Genomic DNA, 16,492 nt, shown 5'->3' with positions numbered 1-16,492 from the left:
GGGGGGACGTGTCCCCCCAATATTGGAGACAGTCGGATTTGTCCCACCCAAAAATTATACCGCGGAGAAAAATATTTGATTTGAAATCTTTAACTCGCATGCTTGTCATGTGCCTGTTTGCAGTCAGTTGCCTACTGGAAATTATGTGACATAAATTTTGATGAAATTGATGCTTTGAAAACATATTTCTGACAATAAATGAAAGCTATTTGAAATGGCCTCTATTTTGTCTCGGCGGAGCTGAGATGAGAACAATTGGTACACGGCCGTATTCTTGTTCAGCTGCTTCATCTCGTTGTCAGTCGACCATGATCGTGCACCGCTCGCACACGCGCATCTAGGTGACACGGATAAATGTACGCAGCAATAAATAATGAATATAGATCATAGATCTGGGAGATCCGTAGTTGCGCGGGATGTGGAAGCACGCAAAAGTTCCAGAAATGTACAAAAAGTGCCCTGGCCTTGAATGACAAGGTAAGGAAAATAAGACTAAATTATAATTAAATAACCAAGACTAGTTTGACCATGTGATTTTTCTCGGGAGATGTTTTGAGCATTTTACTTCAGACACCGGATTATCAGCAAACTGCCAAGAGAACTGCTAGCTGGCTACTCAAAATAAACTAGCAATCTATTCAGTCAGCATATTTGTGTTTGATCTGTGTGAATTACAGAGATATAAGACTTGCAAGACCTACTTTTTTATATATATATATATATATATATATATATATATATATATATATATATATATATATATATATTTCTTTGCACAAAAGTCTCCAGAAAGTGCCATTTAATGGTTTATTTATTTTTTTAAATCACGGGGGGGCATTCCCCCGGACCCCCCTGGGGAGAGCCCCACAAATAATAAATCCCAATTTAACCCCTGGTTAGGCCTGCAATTAAAGAATTGATTTGATATTTATCAGTTAGCCTAATTACTGCCATTCAAAATGTGTTTTCCTTTATCTTTACAAATGTATCTTTTTAGTAGAATAAAGTATGTTGGTGAATGTTTTGCAATGTAGTAAATTTATGAAATATTTCTGTTCAAAACATTTACGGATCTGTCAGGTTTCCGTTATGTGTCCCCCCCAATGTTAAACTCATTCCTACGCCCCTGCCAGGAATATTCTCCACAACAGAGCGAATTGCATCCCGTGTCTCCATATCCACGGCCGTTTTCGATTTCACTAACCTATCTTAAACTCGGCGCTTAGCGTCTACGTCACGGCTCTCAACCTGCCCTCTGTTCGTTGATTGGCCGACTGTATTCAGTCGGGAGGAAGACTGAGAGATAGGTCGCTATCTCAGACTGAGTACAGAAGCGAACTGAAATTGAGCGGAAGTATGAAGTCTGACGTAGTCAGGCTAGGAGACTGGAGCTTTTGCTTGGATTTTGAATACCAATCATGCTCAATATTAATCATTAACTAGGAACTTTACGTGCATTCCCTTCAAATTAATTTTATCTCACTTTTTAAAATGAATGAAATTGTTTATATAAAGATTATTTAGTGAATAATGATTTATTTTAAAAATGCATTTTTATGATTCTAATACTGAAAAATAGCTAAATGTGTTTTAGTGTAGATATATTAATTTATATTAACTGACTGTTGCCTTTCAGTTTGTTCTGGTGTGTGGCACAAGGGTTGTCTCAAGCAAGCATTTCCTGAGGTATGTCAGATTTACTTTTGTAGATACCATTACATTTGTTATTTAACAAAAATACTGTTAGTTAAACATGCATTCTATTTTTAGGATAAACATGATTTCAGCTCAGAGGATGATAGTGAATCAGATGAGGACATGCATGAAGATAAGGATTATTTACCAGACAGCAACTCTGATAGTTCCGAATCTGATTCGGATGCAAGTTCTCTGGTGGTCTGTACTCTGTCCCAGGGTCCCCTCTCAGGGAATATTGAAACATTTTATACCAGAAAAAAAAGCCCAGATGAAACAACAGATGACAAAGCAGGTGTTAAAGGTATAAACTACTGTTACGTTTGTCAAAAGCCTCAGTCTAAACTTGCCAGACATCTAGAGACACACAAGACAGAAGCAGAAGTGATGGAGGCTCTCAGTTTTCCAAAACGTTCAGTAAAAAGACGACGACTTCTGGAGAAATTACGTAATCGTGGTAACTTTCAACACAATGTAGTTGTTCTCAAAACAGGAACCGGGCAAATCAAATTAAAAAGAACTTCTAAGCAGTCTAAATTTATTCACTGTGTCTATTGTAAAGGAATGTTTTCCTGCAAAGAATTGTGGCGGCACTCTCTTCCACTCTCTTTGGAAGCTTCTTGACCCAATGAGACAGGATGATATAACAACAGTTGTTCGTAATGACTTCGGCATTTTGCAGCTGGCACAATCTCTGTACAACAAGCATGGATCTGATACTACAAAATATGAGTATATTCGTCAGAAGTTAAGGGAACTTGCACGTGTGTTGTTGGTTTTGAGTGGTGATTCGTTATACACCATTGAAGATGCTGTTAAGCCTGGAAATTTTCACAAAGTTGTCAAAGCTGTGAAAAAAGTGTCTGGTTTTGATGAAGAAAACAACTCTTACACAGCACCAAGTCTTGCTCTAAAAATAGGGCATTCTCTACAGAAAATAGCTGACATAATTCACTGTAGGGCTTTGATGACAGAAAATGAGGGCTTGATCAAATCAACTGAAGCTTTCAAGTCACTGTATTTCACAAAATGGTGTGAGCTTGTATCACACTCTGCCCTGAACACACTTAGTGAGAAGGAATTCAACAAACCATCGACCTTGCCTTATACCCAGGATGTGAAACTTCTTCATACTCACCTCGAACAGTCTGCAAATGCTGCCTTTGACAAGCTGAAGAAAGAAGCATCTCCCCAAAGTTACGCTGACCTTGCAAAAGCAACTCTTGTTCAGACTATAGTTTTTAATCGAAGGCGTGCAGTGGAGGTGTCAAAAATGCACTTGAAGAACTTCATTGCTAGAGACAAAAGCGTACTCCATGTTGATGTGTCCTTGGGATTAACTAAGTTTGAAAAGAAACTTTGTGAGCACTTCACTCGGGTAGAAATCCGGGGCAAACGTGGACGAAAGGTGGCTGTCCTCCTTACACCACAAATGGTGAAATCGCTGAATCTATTAGTCAGCAGAAGATTGGAATGTGGTGTACAGGATGCCAATATCTTTCTCTTTGCTAGACCAAAATGTTCAAGTTATTACAGAGGTCAAGACAGCTTGAGACTTCATGCAGAAAAGTGTGGAGCCAAAAAACCTGAATATCTACGCTCAACCCAGCTTAGGAAACATGTTGCAACCCTTTCGCAAATTTTAAACCTCGACAAAAAAGACAACGAGTTGGATCAGGTGGCTGACTTTCTCTGGCATGATAAACGGGTCCACCGTGATCACTACAGACTGCCTGAGGCAACAATTCAGCTTGCGAAGATCTCGAAGCTACTTTTAGCAATGGACAAAGGTTGTCTTGGAAACATCCAGGGAAAGTCACTCGATGAGATTCAAATTGAAGGTATTTTACATATCTATTGCATAGGTGTTATTCCAATACCAATCTCAACATTTCCATACAAGAGTATTACACTTAATTAACGTTATGATTTCAGATCAGATCCAGTTGACCGATACTGAAGATGATGACAAAATGAAATGTCATCATCAATACAAGAAGCCTGCCAGAATGGAGGTAATTATAATGTATATTTTTTCTTGATACCATTAAAATAAGGTAGTGGTGTTTGGACTGAGAAGTACACTCAACTAAAGGATTATTAGGAACACCTGTTCAATTTCTCAATGCAATTATCTAATCAACCAATCACATGGCAGTTGATTCAATGCATTTAGGGGTGTGGTCCTGGTCAAGACAATCTCCTGAACTCCAAACTGAATGTCAGAATGGGAAAGAAAGGTGATTTAAGCAATTTTGAGCGTGGCATGGTTGTCGGTGCCAGACGGGCCGGTCTGAGCATTTCACAATCTGCTCAGTTACTGGGATTTTCACGCACAACCATTTCTAGGGTTTACAGAGAATGGTGTGAAAAGGGAAAAACATCCAGTATGCGGCAGTGCTGTGGGCGAAAATGCCTTGTTGATGCTAGAGGTCAGAGGAGAATGGACCGACTGATTCAAGCTGATAGAAGAGCAACTTTGACTGAAATAACCACTTGTTACAACCGAGGTATGCAGCAAAGCATTTATGAAGCCACAACACGCACAACCTTGAGGCGGATGGGCTAAAACAGCAGAAGACCCCACCAGGTACCACTCATCTACACTACAAATAGGAAAAAGAGACTACAATTTGCAAGAGCTCACCAAAGTTGGACAGTTGAAGACTGGAAAAATGTTGCCTGGTCTGATGAGTCTCGATTTCTGTAGAGAAATTCAGATGGTAGAGTCAGAATTTGGCGTAAACAGAATGAGAACATGGATCCATCATGCCTTGTTACCACTGTGCAGGCTGGTGGTGGTGGTGTAATGGTGTAGGGGATGTTTTCTTGGCACACTTTAGGCCCCTTAGTGCCTACCTGAGCATTGTTTCTGACCATGTCCACCCCTTTATGGCCACCATGTACTAGAGGTGTGAACCTACACTGGTCTCACGGTTCGGTTCGATTACGATTATCAAGTCATCGATTCAGTTCGATTCGATTATCTCGATGCATCACGATTTTTTATTTTTCAATTTTGCTTCACATGTATACAATTTTGTCAATGAATACAAGCAGTCAGATATATGAACTGAACCTTTAATTTTACCTCAAAAAACATGCTTCTTGAATGCATCAAACATCAAATAAAACTCAAGTCTGGGCACAGAAGACAACAGCAACATTAGATTAGAACACACAAAAGTAAGTACTAAAAGTGCATAATGCAGGGAGTGTACTTAAATACGTAGTGCAGTGTACTTTCTTGTAAAACATTTAAATACTGAAAAATGTATAAACATGAAATTAAATTACAAACCAAAATAAACAAGAGGCCAAACCTACTTGAATATATTCAATATACAAAAAACTAAATCTGCCCTTCAGCAGTGTTTTTTAATACACAAAATAAAATAAAACAAAATAAAAGCACTGGGAACAGGAACTTCCTGAAACATCACAAACTGCTCAGCATGTAGGAATTTGTAAATTTTTCTTTAAGAAAAATCACTAACTGGTGATAAGAGTGCTTCTTTTAGCAGTGACCACATCTCCTGCTGTGGAGAAAACTCGCTCTGCAGACACGCTTGTGCCTGGGATACACAAGTATCGCTTTGACAGCCGAGAGAGGAGAGGAAACCTGACCTCATGGGCACACCACCAGTTCAAAGGGTCCTCAGTGAGAGGCAGAGATGGAGCTTTACAGTATGCCTCCATTTCCTCCTTAGCAAGGACATAGGGGGTCTTGGGTTCTACTGTACATTCAGTGTCAGTGAAAGACTGTCCCAGCAAACTCACAAGCAGAGATGAGGCCTTTCGTTTGGGAGCAGCAGAGGGCCTGTACTCCATGGAGGTTTCTTCTCCTGTTCCCTCAGGTGCTTCATCCACTTCTGTCATTCTTGTACCCTGTGTTTGAACAACATATTTGAAAATACAATTAAACTAGGACAGTGGCAGTGCAGTCAGCCAATACAACAGCTCACATAATATAAATAAAATACAATAAATAAAAATAATGATAAATAAATTTAAATTACTTAACATTTCAACAAATTTTACCTATACTATTAATATTATGAGCATTTAAGTTTGTTTTAATTTTATATAGCCTTTTGTACAAGAAACATGACAGAATTACTTCCAAGGATGCAGCCTCCTCTGTCAGTGCTCTGTATACCTCCGATCTCTCCTCTTCTGTGAGAAAAGGCATTCCCTTAAATCGGGGATCCAGGGCAGAGGCTGTATGAAGGATCCTCTTCTGTGACTCACTGTTGTACCTCTTCAGGAGATCTGTTCTGATTGCATTCTTGATCTCATGGATCATGTGCGAGTCTCCGTTGGTGTCTGACATATTCTGGAAGAGTTGCGCATGTAGAGGAGCAATGAGGGAAACTGTCGGATTGCGCTCTTCTGACATCCGTGTTGTTGCATCCTTCATTGGCTTTAATGCCCTTACAGCATCCTCTGCATTTGTCACATCTGTTTCAGTAAGAATGCACAGATCTTTCACTCCTTTTCTGACTTCTGGTGACAGCAAGGTGGCACAAATTGCAGGTTGTTGTTCCAGGAACCTCTCGACCATGTCGTATGCGCTGTTCCACCTTGTTGCAACATCAGTTATCAGTTTATGGTTTTTCAGGCCAAGACATTGCTGTTTCACTTTCAGACAGTGGCTCGCTGTGATGCTGCGATGAAAGAATGTTGATATTCGTCGGATTCTGCCCAAAAGCCTGGAGAGCGCGCCCACTTTAAGCGCGCACTGGGATGCCAGATTTAGCGTTTGCGCAAAGCATGTTACGTGAGGAAGTGTTCCGAATTGAGCTGCAGCGATCATGTTCGACACATTATCTGTTACAAGCACTACATCCTTATGTGATAGCTGCCATTCATCCACGACATGAGACAATAGCTCTGCCAGATGAGCACCCGTGTGAGACTCATAAACGGCTCTCGTTTGCAGCACATGAGACAAAATCTTCCAGTCATCGCTAATGTAATGTGCCGTTATTGTCACATACGACTCTGTCGCGACCGAAGTCCAGGAATCACATGCTATTGCAACTTGATGAGCTTGGCTCATTGACGCCATTACCTGGGCTTTGGTTTCGAGGTAGAGTTCGGGGATAATCTTTTCTGAAAAGTGGCTGCGAGAGGGGAGCTTATATCGCGGCTCCAGTGTTTTTAACAGGTGGCGAAACCCGGGGTATTCCACTACAGAAAAGGGCCGTATATCCTTTGCAATAAAAGATGCCACTGCTCTGGTAATTCTCTGCCCTCTCACTGAGTTGGGCGGCAATGTTGATATAAGTTGATCTATTTTTGACTGAGCTGGATCCACAATGGCACTGACAGGCGTTTGCAGCTCGGGGTGAAAACGACTGACGTGGTTTCTCATGTTGGAGGTATTACCCCCTGCATATTTTATTTTTGCGTTACATGATTTGCACACAGCGTGTGTCTTGTCAAGGTCGGGCTTACCGTGTTGTTGATAAAAGCCGAAATGTGCCCAAATGTCGGCTTTTAAAGTGATTGGAGCATTTTTTATTGCACGCTCTGCCATTGTATGCTGCGACTAAGCACGCGGTGCTGACGTCAGAAATGCGTCAGTACATTATAACCGGTTATGGGCTATTACTGAACCGATACCGAATCGTCCTCATCTGCATCGTGGTGCACCGCCAAAACGATTAATTTTTACACCCCTACCATGTACCCATCCTCTGATGGCTACTTCCAGCAGGATAATGCACCATGTCACAAAGCTCGAATCATTTCAAATTGGTTTCTTGAACATGACAATGAGTTCACTGTACTAAAATGGTCCCCACAGTCACCAGATCTCAATCCAATAGAGCATCTTTGGGATGTGGTGGAACGGGAGCTTAGTCCCCTGGATGTGCATCCCACAAATCTCCATCAACTGCAAGATGCTATCCTATCAATATGGGCCAACATTTCTAAAGAATGCTTTCAGCACCTTGTTGAATCAATGCCACGTAGAATATAAGGCGAAAGGGGGTCAAACACAGAATTAGTGTGGTGTTCCTAATAATCCTTTAGGTGAGTGTATACCAAGGTACTGTACCCAAGACTGCCTGTAGGAGCTGGCAGTATGATCACTATAGTTGTGTAGTACTACAGAATGTGAAAGCAACTTTGACTTGGGTCCGTAAAGTAACTTGCATGTGTTGTGACTCGTTTCATTTTTTTTATGATTTCTTACTGGGCTACCGTAAAATTGGGGTGTAACAGTTAAAATGACTCACGGTTTGGCTTTGTCAGTTTTAGGGGCATGGTTTCGGCATGGTTTGATATGTTCAGGAGAAAAAAGGACTACTGTCAAGTAAAAACAAAGAAAATAAGAAAAAATAATCAAACCAAAAGCAACAGCATATTTCAATAAATTAAAATAAGCAAGGGATAATCCACGGCTAGCTGTGGATTTAACCATTTTAATGGTTTTCATGGAAACCTCCTACTAACGCTCTGCATCTCTGCAAGTTTCGGAGGGGAATGATTCAGATTTCTCTTGGCACAGCTACTAAAAGACCGAAAGGTTGCTCACGTCACATCTACATCGTCAAGCTCAGTTTGAGTCTGTGCAGTACACTCAGCGATCAGGAAAGGAGTACTTCTAATGGGCTTCACTTTTCTCTGTTGAATCCAATGGGGTCACTGTCCATTTCTTTTACTGTCTATGGCATCATGTCAATTAACAATCTTTAAACTTTCAGACTTGGCTCTGTTGAGGCAAAAACAATTCATGTTGATTCTAGTCTATTTTTGTTCATAGAATGTCATAGAAATGCATGTATTTGTCATGAAACTGCACATGGAACATGGACAGAGGTGATCCAAACGCGGGCTTTATTAAGAGGAGAATCCAGAGACAGGTACAAGGAAACAGGCAGGGGTCAAAACCAGGTAAGCAGTCCAAACAAACATCAAATCCGTGCAGGGATAAGGCAAACGGGAGACCGGGAACAGGCAGATAATCAAGGAACCGAAACACTAGAATACAAGGAAACTGGAACAAGGCTAGGTAATGCAGTCAGACACATACAAACACTTACAATACTGAGCCCTGAACAAAGGGAAAACTCAGGCTTAAATCAGGGACGCTCAATCTAAAACAGGTGCAACAAATAAACCATAATCAGTCCAGGGTGAAACATAATGGAAACAATAAACTAGGAAGGAGTGCCCTCCAGAGGCTCAAGCGGGCACTCCAGCCGCAGATCGTCACATAACCCCCCCTCTAAGGAGCGGCTTCCAGACGCTCCTAAGAGCTCCGGAGGGAGGTCGACGGGGGATGGGATAGAGGGCCAGGCCCATGGAGAGGCGGGGGGCCAGGCCCATGGGGAGACCTGGGGCCTGGAGACCAGAGCAGGGCAAGAGACCACGGGGAGGCACGCTCCGCAAGTAGCCAGGGCGGAGCATGCTTGGCAGGAAGACAGGCTGGAGCATAAGTGACAGGAGAACAGGACAGAGTACACATAACACAGGACCAGGGCAGAGTACACTTAACAGGGGACCAAGACGTGGGGAGCACAGGGCTGGACAGGACCAGTGACATGGTAAGCTCAGGCGAAGGTGGTTGTGCAAAGGTCCATGTAGGCACCACCTCCATGACCCTCTCAGGTGTAGGTGGTAGTGCAAGGGTCCACGTAGATGCCACCTCCATGGCCCTCTTAGGGTACCTATTGCCCCCCCCAAAAAAGTTCATGGGGAAATTGAAAGCTAAAGCCTCCGGGCTGGAAACCGCTACTGGAAAAGGCTCCCGAAGCTTGAGAGGCGCAGGTAAGGCGAGGCGCAGAGGCGGGGCCGGCAGGGCGAGGCGCAGAGGCGGGGCCGGCAGGGCGAGGAGTCTGGGAACACCCACCGGAGCCTGGCGAACCAAACGAGTCCTCCTCCTCCTGCGACGGCGAGTCACTGGGCTTGATACACTGACTTGACTGGATTCACTCATTTGGCTCGACTCATTTGATTCACTCGACTTGGTACTAGATTCACTTGACTCGGGACTTGACTCACTTGACTCACTTGACTCGGCGGCACTTGACTCACTTGACTCGGCGGCACTTGACTCACTTGACTCGGCGGCACTTGACTCACTTGACTCGGCGGCACTTGACTCACTTGAATCGGCGGCACTTGACTCACTTGAATCGGCGGCACTTGACTCACTTGAATCGGCGGCACTTGACTCACTTGAATCGGCGGCACTTGACTCACTTGATTCGGCGGTACTTGACTCACTTGATTCGGCGGTACTTGACTCGGCAGTTGACTCACTTGACTCGGCACTTGACTCACTTGACTCGGCACTTGACTCACTTGACTCGGCACTTGACTCACTTGACTCGGCACTTGACTCACTTGACTCGGCACTTGACTCACTTGACTCGGCGGCACTTGACTCACTTGACTCGGCGGCACTTGACTCACTTGACTCGGCGGCACTTGACTCACTTGACTCGGCGGCACTTGACTCACTTGAATCGGCGGCACTTGACTCGGCAGTTGACTCACTTGACTCGGCACTTGACTCTCTTGACTCGGCACTTGACTCACTTGATTCAGCTGGCACGCGCTCAGACTCAGTAGAAAACTCTTGAGGCAGGAATATAACGGAGCTTACGTGAAGTGTTAGAACGTCGGGATTCACATGTTGCGTGGATACGGCGGACCCTTTACGAAGCGCTGGTTCAACTGGGCTTTCATGTAGCGCAAACTCGGCGGAGCACGTGTGATGCGCTGGTTCACCGGGAGACAATTGATGCGTGGATTCAGTGGGTACCTTGTAAAGTGGCGAATCGTCGGGTCCTTTGTGAAGCAAAAGTTTCAAAAAATCCACAGTAAAAGCCGAACCGCTCATGGAAAGGGCCAGGTCAATATGGGTTAGAGTCCAGCTTGAACACGGAAATGGTATAGCAGAGCCGAGCGGTTCAGACAGTCCTCCCCGAAAGAGCATCATCAAACAGAAATCATTCAAGTAGGACTGACGAGAGAGCTTCAAAAAATCTGTCACAAAAACCTTGAGAGGACGTTCTCCTTGACGGAGGCTTACGATCTGCGCTGTGGGATCCATATCGAGGTCCTTGTTCCTCTCAGCCGCTGGATCAGTTGTGGCTCAGTATTCTGTCATGAAACTGCACATGGAACATGGACAGAGGTGATCCAAACGCGGGCTTTATTAAGAGGAGAATCCAGAGACAGGTACAAGGAAACAGGCAGGGGTCAAAACCAGGTAAGCAGTCCAAACAAACATCAAATCCGTGCAGGGATAAGGCAAACGGGAGACCGGGAACAGGCAGATAATCAAGGAACCGAAACACTAGAATACAAGGAAACTGGAACAAGGCTAGGTAATGCAGTCAGACACATACAAACACTTACAATACTGAGCCCTGAACAAAGGGAAAACTCAGGCTTAAATCAGGGACGCTCAATCTAAAACAGGTGCAACAAATAAACCATAATCAGTCCAGGGTGAAACATAATGGAAACAATAAACTAGGAAGGAGTGCCCTCCAGAGGCTCAAGCGGGCACTCCAGCCGCAGATCGTCACAGTATTATCAAAACTAAATTGTAAATGTTTGTAGCTTGAAACTGATTTTTTAAAATTAAAAATTTCACATTGCAATGTTTTCTTTTTTTATCTTTCTTATTTTTAGTGACTGAATGTGTTGAACATCGTGGGAAGAAAAGAATATGGTCAAAAGCAGAAGTTGCTGCTGTAATGCGGCATTTTAAAATCCACATAGCCAAAGGTCATTTGGCCACAAAATCTGAGTGTCTTCAATGCAAATCTGCTGAAGAGCATGTGCTACGAAACCAGTCAGTACAAAACATTAGGGATTTTTTTGAGAAACAGAGGTATAACAGCCAAAAGGAGAAGTCAGTATGAAAGTGCATGAGTGCTGTTCATGAAATTCAGCCATAAGCTTTTACATTTTGTAACACTGTTTTAGCTTATTTTATTATTTTTAAATGTTGCCTCCTTGCTGTCTTCTGGGTTATTTACCCTTCACTTCTTTGTTGATGTGACTGGTTTCCAATGAGATGTTCCAGTTTCTGTTATCAATGTAGCTGATTTCTCATTTGTTGTTGGTTTTACCACCAATTTGTTTTTGTTTTTTTGTCATTTTCCACCAATGCAATAACTGTGAACTGGACTTTGCATCGTTGCAGCACATACCATTATACAAATTTTTTTCCTGGTAACTAATGATTCTTTTCCTCTCATATAGTTTTTTTTCTTGTTTATTATTTATCGCTGTGCCCTGTTTAGAAAATATGGTATTGTTGATCTATTGCACTGTCGATTGATGCTGTGATGTAATCTCGTTGACAATCAATTGTTATTATTATTAGTTTCAAAGGGATAGTTCACCCAAAAATGAAAATTCTGTCATAATTTACTCGCTCTCAAGTTGTTCCAAACCTGTATGAGTTTCTTTCTTCTGCTGAACACAAAAGAAGAGTGAAGAGTGTTGGTAGTCAAACAGTCGACGGTAGCCATTAACTTCCAGATTAATATTTGTTTTCCTACTATGGAAGTCAATGGCTACAGTCGACTGTCTAGTTTCAGACATTCTTCAATCTCCCTTTGTGTTCAGCAGAAGAAAGAAACTCATAGAGGTTTGGAACAACTTGAGAGTGAGTAAATTATGACAGAATTTTCATTTTTGGGTGAACTATCCCTTTGAAACTCCTTGCTGTCTTCTGGGTTATTTACCCTTCACTTCTATGTTGATGTGACTGGTTTCCAATGAGATGTTTCTGTTATCAACGTAACTGATTTCTCATTTGTTGTTGTTTTTACCACCAATTTGTTGTTTGTTGTCATTTTCCACCAATGCAATAACTGTGAACTGGACTGCATAGTTGCAGCACACACCATTATACAAATTCTTCCTGGTAACTAATGATTCTTTTCCTCTCATATAGGTTTTTTTTTTCTTGTTTATTATTTATCGCTGTGCCCTGTTTACAAAATATGGTATTGTTGATCTCTTGCACTGTCGATTGATGCTGTGATGTAATCTCATTGACAATCAATTTTTATTATTATTATTATTATTAGTTTCAAAGGGATAGTTCACCCAAAAATGAAAATTCTGTCATAATTTACTCACTCTCAAGTTGTTCCAAACCTGTATGAGTTTCTTTCTTCTGCTGAACACAAAAGAAGAGTGAAGAGTGTTGGTAGTCAAACAGTCGACGGTAGCCATTAACTTCCAGATTAATATTTGTTTTCCTACTATGGAAGTCAATGGCTACAGTCGACTGTCTAGTTTCCAACATTCTTCAATCTTCCTTTGTGTTCAGCAGAAGAAAGAAACTCATACAGGTTTGGAACAACTTGAGAGTGAGTAAATTATGACAGAATTTTCATTTTTGGGTGAACTATCCCTTCAATTGTAGTATCTGCATTGTTGGCAAGATAAGTGTATTGCTGTTCACATTGTTTTAATGCACTTCAGAATATTAAATACAAGATATTAACATGGTTTAGATATTAACGTTGCTTTTTTTTTTTTACTTGCTCAACTGCTTAGTTGCCACCCCTCAGAGGCCTCTTTAATGAAGGGCAGGTATTGTTTCTCTATTACCAGCGAAGATGTTTCATTGATATCTTACGGTACTAAGTTATTGAAAACCTGCAAAGAAGATCAGAAGGCAGTTACATGCTTCTGACACCAGCCCTGATCCAATTAATACTGTAGCACTACAACAGGGATAGTTAAAGGAATAGTTCAAAAACTTAAATGGTCATTTACTCTCCCTCATATCATTCCAAACCCGTAAGACTTTCATTCATGTTCAGAACATAAATGAAGCTATTTGCGTAGCGCGTCTGAATCCATGAATGAAATCAATTCCAATCCTATTGGCTTTGCGAGATGACGTAGCGAGTGACGGCATACACGGATGTGTACAAGAGCACACCGGCACAAGCAAGGTAAGCTCTTTGCTATGAAGCAAGTGCTCCAGGCGGGGTGAGGTGTGGCGAACCGACGCAGTGTCTCGTTCCCTTTCTCAGGGAACAAGGGTTACATACGTAACCCGAGACGTTCCCTTTCGAGGGAACTCGAACTGCGTCGGTTACGACACTAGGGGAACGAGATACCCACTATACCACAACGAACCCCGCTCATCCCAGTGTGAAGCTGTCTTCAGGCACAAACTAGGACGAAAGCACTCGTGCACCGGGTGTAGAGGGAAGGTCCAGACTGTGAAACCTCATGAATGTGTGCGGAGTGGCCCAGCCAGCCGCCTCACATATGTCATGGATAGAAACCCCTGAAAGGAGGGCTCTAGAGGATGCTATGCCTCTGGTGGAGTGAGCCTTCACGGCCATAGGTGAAGGCAAATTGCGCACCTGATAGGCCAGGGAAATAGTCTGAACGATCCAGTTGCTGATGGTCTGCTTAGAGGCGGGAAGCCCCTTCTTGGGCGACCCGAAACACACCAGCAACTGGTCCGACTTCCGCCATGAGGAGGACCTCTGGATATAACACTGCAGTGGCCTGACAGGGCATAGCAGATGAAGTATCTCCTCATCTGCCGTCACATGAGGTGGAGGATGAAATGCCTGCAAAACCAAAGGGCGTGCCATATTAGATGGCACCTTGGGCAAATAGCCGGGCCTGGGGTGCAAGATGACCTTAATGTTGCCTGGAGCAAACTCCAAGCACCCATAGGAAATAGAGAGCGCCTGGAGATCTCCTACCCTCCTCAGAGAAGTAATGGCCAACAAAAAGACCACCTTAAACGAAAGGTTCTTGGCCTCAGCCGACTCCAATGGTTCGAAGGGGGCCTCGGCCAGCCCTTCGAGAACCACTGCCAGGTCCCAAGAGGGAACCCTGGTGCGAGTCGCAGGTCTCATCCTCCAGGCTCCACGGAGGAAACGTACGACCAGGTGATGCCTCCCCAGAGGACCATCACTCAGAGGAGTGTGGAATGCCACAATGGCAGCCACATAAACCTTGAGTGTGGACGGGGTAAGCCCGGCAGAAAAGCGGTCTTGGAGAAATTCCAGCACTGAAGCCACTAGGCAGTGAACTGGGTCCAAAACATGCTCTCTGCATCAAATGGAAAAAACATTCCACTTAAGGCCGTATAACTTCCTCGTGGAGGGAGCTCTGGAAGTGAGTATAGTTTCAACCACTTCTGCTGACAGGCCGCCTTCTAGGAACTGTGCCCCCTCAGGGGCCAGACCCACAGTTTCCACAGCTCGGGACGAGGGTGGAGAACTGAGCCCTCTGCCTGAGACAACAGGTCCCTCCTAAGAGGGATCTGCCATGGCGGGCCTGCCAGAAGCAGGATGATGTCCGAAAACCATACTCGGGCCGGCCAACACGGGGTTACTAATAGTAGGCTGACCCCGTCCCGACGGACCCTTTCCAGAACTGCTGGGAGCAGAGCGATTGGGGGAAAGGCGTACAGACGCAGCCTCGGCCACGTCTGCATGATGGCATCCAACCCCAGCAGGGCTGGATGTGTGAGGGAGAACCACAGTGGACAGTGTGTTGTCTCTCGAGACGCAAATAGGTCCACTTCCACTGGGCCAAACCTCTCGCATATTAACTCCACCACCTCGGGGTGGAGTCTCGATTCCCCGGGCCTCAGCCCCTGCCTCGACAGTACGTCTGCTCCCTGGTTCTGGTCCCCCGGGACATACATCGCCCTGAGAGACGACAGTTTCCGCTGGGACCACAGGAGTATCTGATGCGCCAGTCTGCACAGAGGGCGCGACCTCAGACCCCCCTGACAGTTTAGGTAAGATACCACCGACATGCTGTCGGATCTTACTAGGACATGGCGACCATGGAGGTCTGGCAGAAAGCTCCTCAGAGCCCGGAACACCGCCAACATTTCTAGGCAATTTATCTGCCAAGAGGAATGATGGTCCTGCCAGAGACCTCTCGTAAAGCGGCCGTCCATGACCGCGCCCCAGCCCGTGATGGAGGCGTCTGTCGAAATAGATATCCGGCGACATGACGCACCCAGTCTGGGACCCTGGGACAGGAACCAAGGCTTCTTACAAATTGATAGGGAACGAAGGCATCTGCGCTTAACCCTTATCAAGCGGAATGGATTTCCCCTCGGGGAAAACCCTTTGGCTCTTAACCACCACTGTAGAGCTCTCATGTATAGCAGGCCAGAAGGTATCACGCTGGACGCTGCTGCCATGAGACCCAACACTCTCTGAAAGTGTCTGACAGTGATGGCTTGGCCTAGCTTTATCCTGGACACTGTGGTCAGGATGGACTCGATCCGAGCAGGAGACAAATGTGCCTACATCGTGACTGAATCCCACACCACTCCCAGGAACAAGGTTCTCTGGGCTGGTGCCAACACACTTTTCTTTGTGTTGAGTCTCAACCCCAGGCTTTGGATGTGGGCGAGGACGACATCTCGTGACTGAGCTAGTATCAGCCAGTCGTCGATATAATTGAGCACTCTGATGCCCTCGAGCCTCAGAGGTGCTAGAGCTGCATCCATACATTTGGTGCGAGGGGAGAGAGCTAGGCCGAACGGAAGAACCCGATATTGGTAGGCTTCGCCCCCGAAAGCGAACCTCAGGAACTTCCTGTGAGACGGAAGGATGGAGATGTGAAAGTAAGCGTCTTTTAGATCTATCGTGACAAACCAATCCTCGGACTGGATTTGACTTACGATGATGGGAATAGTAAGCATCTTGAAGCTGAATCTCCTCAGAGATTGGTTCAGATGCCTCAGATCTAAAATGGGACGCAACCCCCCTTCCTTCTTTGGAACTATGAAGTACCGGCTGTAGAACCC

At 44.4% G+C, this 16,492-nt stretch overlaps 1 long non-coding RNA gene across 2 annotated transcripts in view; it reads left to right on the top strand.

Moving 5' to 3' along the window:
• The window catches only part of LOC143697022 (uncharacterized), a 29,919-nt gene extending 18,414 nt beyond the window's left edge, over positions 1 to 11,505 (top strand). Inside the window, exon 3 of one of the 2 annotated variants that reach the window (XR_013186133.1) lies at positions 11,356 to 11,505. This is a non-coding gene — a long non-coding RNA (uncharacterized LOC143697022). Of the gene's footprint in view, positions 1 to 1,636; positions 1,796 to 11,355 lie in introns of those variants that run through there. The other variant, XR_013186134.1, reaches the window with a different exon arrangement.
• Positions 11,506 to 16,492: the final 4,987 nt, after the last annotated feature.

This window comes from Siphateles boraxobius, unplaced genomic scaffold (genome assembly GCF_051911475.1).
Source record: "Siphateles boraxobius isolate OS27281-9 unplaced genomic scaffold, OSU_SipBor_1 31, whole genome shotgun sequence".
NCBI classification, from domain to species: domain Eukaryota; kingdom Metazoa; phylum Chordata; class Actinopteri; order Cypriniformes; family Leuciscidae; genus Siphateles; species Siphateles boraxobius.
Note: the sequence above shows the minus strand (reverse complement) of the source record. Positions and strands in the feature narration are given on the sequence as shown.